The sequence below is a fragment of the Silene latifolia genome, chromosome 6 (assembly GCF_048544455.1).
Source record: "Silene latifolia isolate original U9 population chromosome 6, ASM4854445v1, whole genome shotgun sequence".
NCBI lineage: Eukaryota > Viridiplantae > Streptophyta > Magnoliopsida > Caryophyllales > Caryophyllaceae > Silene > Silene latifolia.
In genome coordinates, this window is record NC_133531.1 from 46,041,986 (window position 1) to 46,052,985 (window position 11,000).

The following is an 11,000-nucleotide window of genomic DNA, read 5'->3' on the forward strand; positions in this document are numbered from 1 at the left end:
CCGATCGCTAAAAAGAGACGTATACTCGCGCAATTGAGACGCCAATCTAGCGGTCAATATGCCTACATAGATTCTGACGCTATCGAAGCCGCAACCCCGATTACCTCGGCCAAAACCGAGAGCGACGGGGAACACGTCGGCCGATACGCTAAAGAGAAACGTATACTCAGCGCAATTGAGACGCCAATCTAGCGGTCAATATGCCTACACAGTTACGAACGCTATCGAAGCCGCAACCCCGATTACCTCGGCCAAAACCGAGAGCGACGGGGAACACGTCGGCCGATACGCTAAAAAGAGACGTATACTCAGCGCAATTGAGACGCCAATCTAGCGGTCAATATGCCTACACAGTTACGAACGCTATCGAAGCCGCAACCCCGATTACCTCGGCCAAAACCGAGAGCGACGGGGAACACGTCGGCCGATACGCTAAAGAGAAACGTATACTCGGCGCAATTGAGACGCCAATCTAGCGGTCAATATGCCTACACAGATTCTTAACGCTATCGAAGCCGCAACCCCGATTACCTCGGCCAAAACCGAGAGCGACGGGGAACACGTCGGCCGATACGCTAAAAAGAGACGTATACTCAGTGCAATTGAGACGCCAATCTAGCGGTCAATATGCCTACACAGTTACAAATGTAAAAACGAAGACACTTAGTTGATGACACAAGAAGACAAGTAAAGGATCGTGATCAGAGTCCCGGCCAAGCCGAGGACCAAATAGATAAAACTTTATTCAAAAAAACGATTGCAAGGAGAGTACAAACGACGGCCGTCCCCATAAGGATTGCCTAAACTCTACCTACCAGAGCTTTACAAAAAGCAAGGAAACAGAATTACAAAAGGGTACAGACTTGGAATTGGAAGCGCCAAAAGGATGGCAGGAGAGAAGGCTCAATAATTGGCCCCGAACAGTGAAGCTATCCGAGACGCCGGGTGAGTCCGGTGACGACCGCCCGTCTCCCTATGCCCGATGCTCCCCTCCTTCAGACAGTAGCGACATCACCGGTGGGTCGGCTTTGTGGAAGGCCGAGCATCTTCAAGCAACTTGACCTCTCACCCTCCTTCACTTTCGCTTGCCTCGGCCTTCTCGCAGCCGCTGCCTCCTCGAGAATCACCATTTCGTCCAAAAGTGTATCAAATTTATCCCACGGGAAAGAGCCCTCGGGGCGGAGTCTTCTTATCGCCTCCTGGTCGCCTTCTCGGCCTGGTCCCAAACGGACGCACATTTTAGGGAGGAGATCATCCTGAAGCATCTCAATATCCTTCTCTTTACGAGCAAGGATAGCTGCGTGTCCCCGAGCACCTCCGCCGCTTCTTGGAACCGATCCTCCCACTCGTTCCTCTTGGCAACCACGGCGTCGTAGGCACCTTTATACCTATCTCGCTCCTCCATCATCTTGGCCGTGGCGCCATCAGCCTCCTCAACTTTGGCCCTCTCGGCCCTCGGCGCTTATCGCCTTCCTCTGCACGCCCCTTTGCGAAGAAGATCCAGCTTAGCCTTCCCGGCTTCCCCCCTCGCGGCAGAGAGATCAAGCTTGAGCCTTGTAATCAGCGGCCCAGATTCGGCCGTGGCCTTTTCCTGCTCCATGATGAGGGAGGCGGCTAGACGACTCCATCTCCCCAGCTTCTTATATATTCTCTCGCCCTCCGCCATGAGCTCGGCGGGAGTAAACTTCTGGGGTGAGGAGTCCACGACGACGTTCTGGTCACCCGCCTTCTCAATCGCCTTCTCAGGCTGCTTCCCTACTTGCCGTTCGGTGAGAACGGCAGCTGCCGGCGATGGGACTGCAAAAAAAATTACAGAGAGCATCCATGTCACCGTGCATTGACACGTCAGAAAGCCTGTCATCAGGAATGCCCAACGAGCCGGCTAAATCCGAACCACAAGTTAAATCCGTACCAGTTCGAACCCTCTTAGTTGGAGGGCTGGTGCAAGCAGGCCCCTCCGCGGCAACGGTAGAAGCAGACGGTGGGTCTTTCCTCTTCTTCGGAGAAGGGACCTTAGCAACGGTCACCTCCCCCTCAGAAATGTTGATCACCTCCACACGATCCTTTTCGACCGCTGGGGTCGGAGAGGGAGTTGCCATTGATGCAGCCGCCGACTTGGACGCCGCCTTCTTTGATCTTCTCGGCACGTTGCCGAGAACCCGTGCCTGAGCCGTCTCCTGATCCAGCGCCTTCGTCTGTCTTTCCATGACCTCGTTAGGAGACAGTCGGCGATCACGTGCTTCAGCCGTAGGACGACGGGTGAGAACCTTTCCGTCCTTATCAAGCCCCAGCCTCCCCAAGTCCTTCTCTGACAGATCCTGACCAAACCGATCTGCAAGAAATCAAACAAGAATTACATGAAAGAAGTAAGCAAGCTCCAAACAGGAACATAACAAGTAAAGGTGGGCCTCACACCGACCCTACTCACCACGGCTGAGGGCCGGTATGAGGCCGACGCGGCAGAGCATCTCGTCCTGAAGAATAATCTGAGTCGGGGGCAGCCATCCCTCCTCGATCAAATAGCCGCACCGCCCGCTTCTCATCCGCCGTAAGAGGGACAAAAGAAGCGTCCATCTTAACCTTGCTACCCCGGGAGACATATTTCTCATACTCTTCCCGGGTCTCACACCGTAAGTGAACGGGCTCAAAAACCGAGGCAAAGGGTAGTCCTCCGGCACTTGGACGTACACCCACCGCCCCTGCCAGTCTTTGCAGGAGGTAAGCTTGTTTACGGAGACATACCCCGGCTCCGTCTGCACGCTGTACCACCCCACCTTTCGGGCGAATGACGGCCGAAGACTATGGAGTCGGCGGAATAAGTTAACAGTAGGGACCTCCCCTTTAAAGAGACAGAGCCACACAAAGCCGATTATCGTCCTTATGGCCAACGGATGCAGTTGGGCCACGGCAAGATTCATGGCTTTGATGATGGCCACGACGTGCTCGTTCAAAGGAAACCGGAGCCCATACTCCAACTGCCTGAGGTACACGCCGATATGGCCCGGGGGAGGGCAACAGACCACCTCCTCGGGGATAACAATTCTATACCCCTCACCGAAGAAGAAATGATCTCCGAAAAGGGTCCCTCCGGAACTGCTTGCAAACTTATTTGTCCAGGCACGGTCGAGGCCAGTCCTGCAGGCCTCACCATGATCTGGGATGGCCGCCCTCTCACGATTAACAGGAGCCCTCTCACCATCGTCATTAGCATCCTCATCCTCCCCTTCCTCCGGAATGGACAGGCCAACTACGGGAGAAGGAGACCTAGGGCCCCCAAACCTTAGCGGGATGGCCTCTAATATCTCCTCCTCGTCAAGACGCGACGGGAACCCCCGCGCGAAGTGCTAGTCCCGACATCGCAGAGACATGTTTACAACAAATTACTAGCAAGGAAAATAAAAAGTTTGCTTGTTTACCTTAAAGAAAAAACACTCGCCGGATCAAAGATTGGAAGAAAAGGAAGCCCTTGAAAGTTTAGAAAGATGAAGATTTCAGGAAAAATTTGAGAAAATAAAATTAGTAACCAAAATCACGGAAAAATTGCCCTATTTATAGGGAAAAAGCCCATAAAGAAGGGCCAATCGAGCACACCCATGAAGCAACAAACCAATCGGCGAAAGCGACACGTGTCGAGCATGCAACCACGGAATGTCAATCGTCGCAACAGTTAAACGTCAATCAATGCAACAGTGACCAAGCGTCTTCAACACGCCCATTCACATCTCTTCGACTATTCATCTTCCTCAACAATTTCCTAGGTATCCGGTCACCGCCGCCACCGATCAACCAAGCCAGGAAGCACCACGGGGTAATCAAAATCAACCGCACTCTCAAAGATTGGTCTCGGCCAAATAATCATGTTCTTTTTCCACATCGGATGCCCTTTACGCATCCATGTGGAGGGGGGATATGGTATACGGTACGGCCTAACAAGAGCCACGCCGATGCAGAAGAAGAAGCCGATACAAAAAAATTTTCTGAAAATACTTATGCAGAATATATGCTCAACGTACATCGGAGCCCATACCACGGCATAGACTACGCTGGGGGCAAATTGATGGGGCATATTCTGCACCGCTGACCAAGTCAACACACTGAGCAAGGTCAAAGATGTCCACAACAAGTCAACGACTTATACAGCCTAGCCGATGCATCCCATCGGCCCGTTAGCCTGGGTCTCGGCGTGACAACCTGCCAGCCGGGACACATACCCGCGTACTCATATCCAAGACCCCTCGGCGGCGAGTCAACACGGCCCGCCGGCCTGCCTTAGGTATCTCGGCCGAGGGGTAAATCAGTCTTTCCACCTGCTAGCCACTTGGCCACTTGGCCACTACGTGACAAAAGGTGAAAGCCTATAAATACTCCTCAACCTTCATTGAGGAAAGGATCCCACAACTAAAACCTAAATACACTATTCATCTGGTAATATCTCCCTTATCTCTCTACAATACATATCTAGCCAAGTAACACAGCTTAATCCTTTAAGTTTACTGACTTGAGCGTCGGAGTGAGTACGCTTGGCACCCAGCCAAGCCCTCAGTTCGTTCATTGTTGCAGGAGAGGTCGAGAGAGACGATAGAAGCAAGAAGGGTTCAACTCAAGACATTATTCTACAAGCCACGGGTGGTAACTAATAACTGCTCTGGAAATTACACCCGGAACAGCAACATAATCACAAATCTGAGCGACAAATAACTACATATGAGGGTGAGGTCATACAAATGATGACCAAAACTCTGGATCGTCCGTCCGTACAATATCGTGTACTAGCTGCGACTGTTGAAGGTGAAGACTTAGTTGGACACACGAAGATAGACCATATCAATTGAAGATGCACGCTATTGGATTTGTACTCATTATTGCTTATTTAGTGGTCAACTATTTCGTTCTTTGTGTCCACTTTTCCATTATACCTTTTTTTTTATGATTTTCCTAACACCAAGTAACGTCATCGTTGAACATATTGCATCAATGTAAACATACATGTGTACTTTACGTAAATTAGTGATCACTAGTAATACATTTGTGGTAACATGATATAATACAATACTTTTAGTAATATAAATGTTATCTTCCGAATGGTCACTGTTACTAGCTACAAATTATAGATATATGGCTGCATAGTAAATTATATTAGTTACAAACATTATTCAATATAAAATAATTTTAACAGTGCAGGTCATATGGTCACAAAATTATTTTTACGAGCTACATGTTACATAGATTTGGTCACAAAATTAATTTTCATGATCAAAAATAATGTAATGATATACTGCTATCTAGTAAACATATTACCAGCTACAAATTATAGATATGTGACCACAAACTTACTTGACTAATAAAAGAAACAAATGGTAATATTGTAAGGAGTTGTTCACGTAATTCACTCCGAACTAAAAAATTGACCAAAATAGGTTCAATACTTATTCATTCACAATTTAAGATCAAAATGGTGAACTACTTATCAGCAAATACGACTAGAAAGCAATTATGGGTTTTAATCAACTACCAAATCCAAATAGAAAATAACAATGTTTTTCCAACACGTCTACCAATCTACTTCTTATCCTTTCCTCCAGCTTCCGCATCACCAACCCCTTCAACTCCCTTTCAACTCCTTTCTTTACTGCCAACCTTGTGCACCTTCTAACATACACGCTCTTGTTAACCGCTCGTGATGGCCTTGGATAATGCACATTCTTCCTTTGTGAATACTAATAGAATTGATCTTAAGGTCGAACTCCGAGTGCGCCTTAATCAAATCCATTTGAACCATGTCATCAATCCTTTTACCAAGTACAAGATAACTAGCCACCCGGGGACCCATAAGCATCAACAACCTTTTTAGAAGTCCTATAAAACAGCAACAAACAATTAGAGGTAAAATTGAAAATTGACCAGAAATGGTAACATTTACAGTAAACACCAGCTACAAAATCCGACAAACACAAAGAATGGTTACTAAATAATTTAAAATGGTCAAATTGGTACTACATCTTCAAATACAAAACATAAATGCTTACTTACAAAAATAACAAAGCTAGGAACAATTTTAAAAGCCACAAACATCATATAAATGGTAACTAATAATGAGTATGTGGGCAAAACATTGGTTATATATCTCTAAAAACAAAACTAACATTCCTACTTACAAAATATAACAAAAGTAGGAACATTTTCTAGAGGTTCGAAAACTAAAAGCTAAAAACAAAATTGACATAAGTGGTTACATTTATAGAAACACCAGTTACAAAATCTGACAAACACAAAGAAATTAAACTTGACTACTAAATAATTGAAAATGGTCAAAACATTGGTACTACATCTTCAAATAGAAAACTAACATTCTTACGTACAAAATATAACAAAATTAGGAACACTTTCTAAAGGTTAAATAACTAAAAGCTAAAAAAAATAAAATTGACCAAAAATGGTTACATTTACAAAAACATCAGTTACAAAATCCGACAAACACAAAGAAATAAAACATGGCTACTAAATAATTTAAAATGGTCAAAACATTGTTACTACATCTTCAAATACAAGACTTAAATGCTTATTTACAAAATTAACAGAGTTAGGAACAATTTTCTAAAGCCACAAACTTCACATGAATGTTAACTTATAATGAATATGTGGGGAAAATATTGGTTATACATCTTCACATACAAAACTAACATAAACTAAAACAAATAATGGAAAATTGGAAATAGTGTAGTTACTTAACTATAGCCCCATGATCAGTAGATACAACCGTCTTACTATCTCTGTTTCAATCTACAAGAGCTTTTCTACCTTTTCGCGACGGAGCTTCAACATCCATTTCCTTACATTCAACATTATACATACCAGAAATCGCTCGCTCCACTACTTCATCCTCGACACTAGGTCTCATTTTCCTTTTATTCTCATTTGTAATTGATTGTCTTAGATTTTCATCTACTTGTAACAAAACATCGAAATTAATTTATGGAAAAAACAAAACAAAAATAAAAAAATATACACTAGTATAATTAATTTTGTCAATCATACCTTCAATAGGACTTGAAGTTGCTGCAACATTGCACTTTCCTGGTACCGTCTTCCTCATCAGTTCTAGAAAAAAAATTATGATAATTTACTTAATAAATACCTACAAATGGGCTAAAACTGCACGCAAAATAAGGAGATTCAAGATGAATACGGTAATGAGAGACTACTATAATAGCGACCTGGTTGAGGTCTTGAGGAGGCGTGACAGAAGAGTAATGACGGCGTGGTTAAGGTGTTGAAGAGGCGTAAAAGAAGTAATCGGAAGAAAGGAGATTGCAATCTCCAAAACATTATGGGGAGAAAAAAAAAGGAAGGAAAATAGGAATCTTAATTAATGATTACGTTTTCCTTTTTTAAACAATTGTTAATGTGCCAATTGTTTTTAAATTGTACTCTACCATTTGTTTCTATATGATAACTAATTGACCCGTTTCATTAATACAACGAATATACCTGTTGTATAGGAGACTAATTGTACAAAGATATACTCCGTGTTAAAAGATCCGTGTTTGATTAATTAATCAAAGATTTTTTGCCTTTTTTGTTTTGTAGTGAATCCCTTGATTGTAAGGATTATAAAAAAAATTTATACTTGAAGGAGTTAGAAAAGGATAAAGGATTTCCAAGAAGATAGCTTGTGTTTTTTAGAGTGTGTATTATTGATTATTAGGAAAGGATATCGAAAGATTTTTTTTTTCATGGCTGCTGTCGTTTTTTAGTATATATATTATTGATTTCTTATTATAATTAAAGAATATTATCAAAATATTCCTTGATTGTTGACTGGATTGGTAAAGCAAGAATTGGGCTGTTATCAAACGTGTAAATAAATGGGCTAAAATGATGCTCAATCTAGTGATAGTTAGGCGGGAAAAGTAAATGTGAGATTGATTGTGAGGTTGACACGTGTCAAGTATAATGGATGGTGGTTCCTCTATTATACTTTTACTAGGTTTAAACCCGTGAAAATTCACAGGTTTGCTATAAAAAACTCTCAATTAACAATTATATGTAATTTAATGCCCGTGCGATGCACGAGCCTAATTTTAAAGCTCTGTTGTGTATAATATGGTCACCAAAAAATGTTTTTAGAACCGCAACTATATGCTGTTTTGTTTGTGTGCCATGTAGGAGAGTAATATTCTAATCAACTTATTGCAAATCTGTCATTTAGTTCCTTATGTAAAGTCTTCTATATTAATTTGAGATTGTTGTATATTAACTAAAGTTGCATTTCACTATCTCGCAATTACGGAAAAAAAAGTCTTATACGAAGACAACGTTGTAATAACATGCCTTTTTTTAAGTTGGAATAGTCCATCGTTGAATTGAAGTTTTCATGGTGTAATGATTTTTATACACATTTCATGGTGTAACACAATGTCTAACTTTTTATAAGAGCTCTCGACAACTTATATTAACTCATTGTTGTTAAGCATAAGATAGTGGCTATGGAAGACTATGATCGATTATCGTGGGATAAGTAACTTTTATAAGATTGATTTCTATTTTATAAGATTGATTTCTATTTTATATAGAACAAATTAAAATTTGTTTCTTTTATTCTTTTGGTTGATTATGATCACACATATAAGTCATTGCTTTTTTAATTTTATATTATACTCCCTCCGTCACACATATAAGTCATCTCCCTCCGTCCCGGTCAATAGTTATCTATTTTTTTTTTTGAGTGTTTCAATGAATAGTTATCTATTTCCATTTTTGATAATCTTTTGTGGGCCATTTCTCATATGTATGTGGGCTTAAATAATTTGTGTGGTCCAAATTCACCATATTTATTTCCTTAATCTTCGTGCCAAAATAAATAGATAATTATTAATTGAGACAGAGAGAATATTAGTTAGTGTTGTAGGATTTAATTATTCTACTTAGATCATTAAATATTAGTTAGTGTTGGTCATCAACATCGCCACTCATAATTTTACCAATTAAATTGGTCGATCTGTAGATAAAATTGATAAAAAAAGAAAAAAAAAGAGTGATTTGCACGGACTACTTTAATCATTATTCAAAGGCTCAAAGCTAATTACCCAAATTCCCCATCCTAACACAACTCGAGCACCCAATTCGACCAGCACTCGAGCACCCAATTCGACCAGCTTGCAAGAGAATAACAAGCTAGAAAAAGAGGTAGACATAACTTATCATCTTGATAGATGACCAAACCAAGTAAAAAAATGCACAAGCAACAAATATCTCTCAATAATACCCTTCCATAACAACCGAAATTGTGCCACAAACAGATTCCTGATTCTGTAGTATTTCTCAACAGCAAAAGTGAGCAAGTAAACGTTAACAACCTACTGGGGCGAGAAGACAGAGTTTCGAAATGGTAAAACTAATTGTGGCCAAAGAGGACTCTTGATATCAACAACTCGATTCATCCAACTATGAACACTGCAGCGAAAGAGTGGCTCATTCAAAAGCCCACTGGTTCTCCCTGCGGAGTGCGGACCTCCTCTTCTTCCTCAGGGGGTGAAGTCGTTCTTGATGTTGAATGTCTTCCTGATCTCCTCGGGTGTCTTCCCTTTTATCATGTTAGCAACAGTTTGGCAGGTCAAGTCCAGCACGCTCTTGATGTTCAGATAGTTAGCAGCCTGAGAAGAGAACATAAACAATGTAAGTAATCGATTTTGAGAAGCATATAATATAGCAAAACAATCTTAAACTAAACAAAGGCATATAGTACATGAGCTTGAGATCAGTTTGACAGCCACAATGCATAATCGTCTCTCGATGTGACAATGCTTAATTCTTGAAAAATAAAAGTGATCGATGTTATAGCAAAAAAATTAAATTGCAATCAAACTACAAACATTGTACAACTATAATAATCCAAGAGAACGGGGGAGAAAACAATAAATAAAAATAAAAAATTTGGCTAATAAAGGGATAATTGAAATACGGAACTATAGAATGAAAAGCACACTATGAATTGCAAATTAAGAAGCATATATATACTCACAAATAAGACTTCGCATGTACGTAGGATTGTAATGCAGTGGGTTCTTCTATGTAGAGTTGTACATAAATCAACCTTGTAGCGTAGTTTGCATAGAGTTGTACTTAAATATTATCTCTTATTGTACTTAAATATTATCTCTTATTATTCCAATTATATATCCATTACCTATTATTTTAGAATTAAGTAGTTTGTAAAAGCTGGAGACTCTAAAATCGTTCAAAAAAAGCTTCCTTTATTAATATAGATAGATGTAATTATGTAAAACATACAAATAACTAATTGTGAGGAAGATAAGTCAGGTTTAACTATGTTTGTAACCGATATAAAATTTTATATTTTGTAAATGTATCATTATTTTTACTTATTTGATTAATTTTAGTAATCTATCTATCTATCTATCTATATATATATATATATATATATATATATATATATATATATATATATATATAGTGATAAGTTCTTCTAAGTCCCTTTTTTTTTTGAGTCCATAAGTCCTTCCCACAACCCTTGGATCATGCATGGTGGAAGGTTGAGATTGAAAGCAAAAAACACACTTAACACTAATTAATTCACTTCTCTCTCTAGTTTTAATAATACATTCACTAATTCATTATCATACACAATTAACACTATATTTTGTCTTATACTTCAAAGTTTATGAAAATTTTGTTAACATTTTTCCTGTTTCGGTTTTTTTCGTTTTTTTTTTCGAGACAAGTTTTCGACTGTTTCGTGTTTTTTTTTTCGAGACAAGTTTTCGACATTTTAGGATTTTACGAGTGTAATTCTAACGGCAAAAAGTGTAATTTTAAGAAATATTTTCGAGAATTTAGCGTTTTACAAGTTTAACTTCAATCTTTTCCGAGTGATTTTAACGAGTAATATTTTGAATTTTTGTCATTTTATCACAAGTTATTGTAATTTTAGCATTTTAAGAATGTTATTTTAACAACAAAAAGTGTTATTTTAGTCCATA

At 40.1% G+C, this 11,000-nt stretch overlaps 1 long non-coding RNA gene across 1 annotated transcript; it reads right to left on the reverse strand.

Annotated features, from left to right (window-relative positions):
- Nucleotides 1-9,193: 9,193 nt before the first annotated feature.
- Nucleotides 9,194-9,935, reverse strand: LOC141658740 (uncharacterized). The gene is made up of 2 exons (XR_012549387.1): nt 9,746-9,935; nt 9,194-9,653 (listed from the first exon to the last, which is right to left on the reverse strand). It is a non-coding gene; the product is annotated as an uncharacterized LOC141658740 (long non-coding RNA).
- Between the last annotated feature and the right edge of the window lie 1,065 nt (nt 9,936-11,000).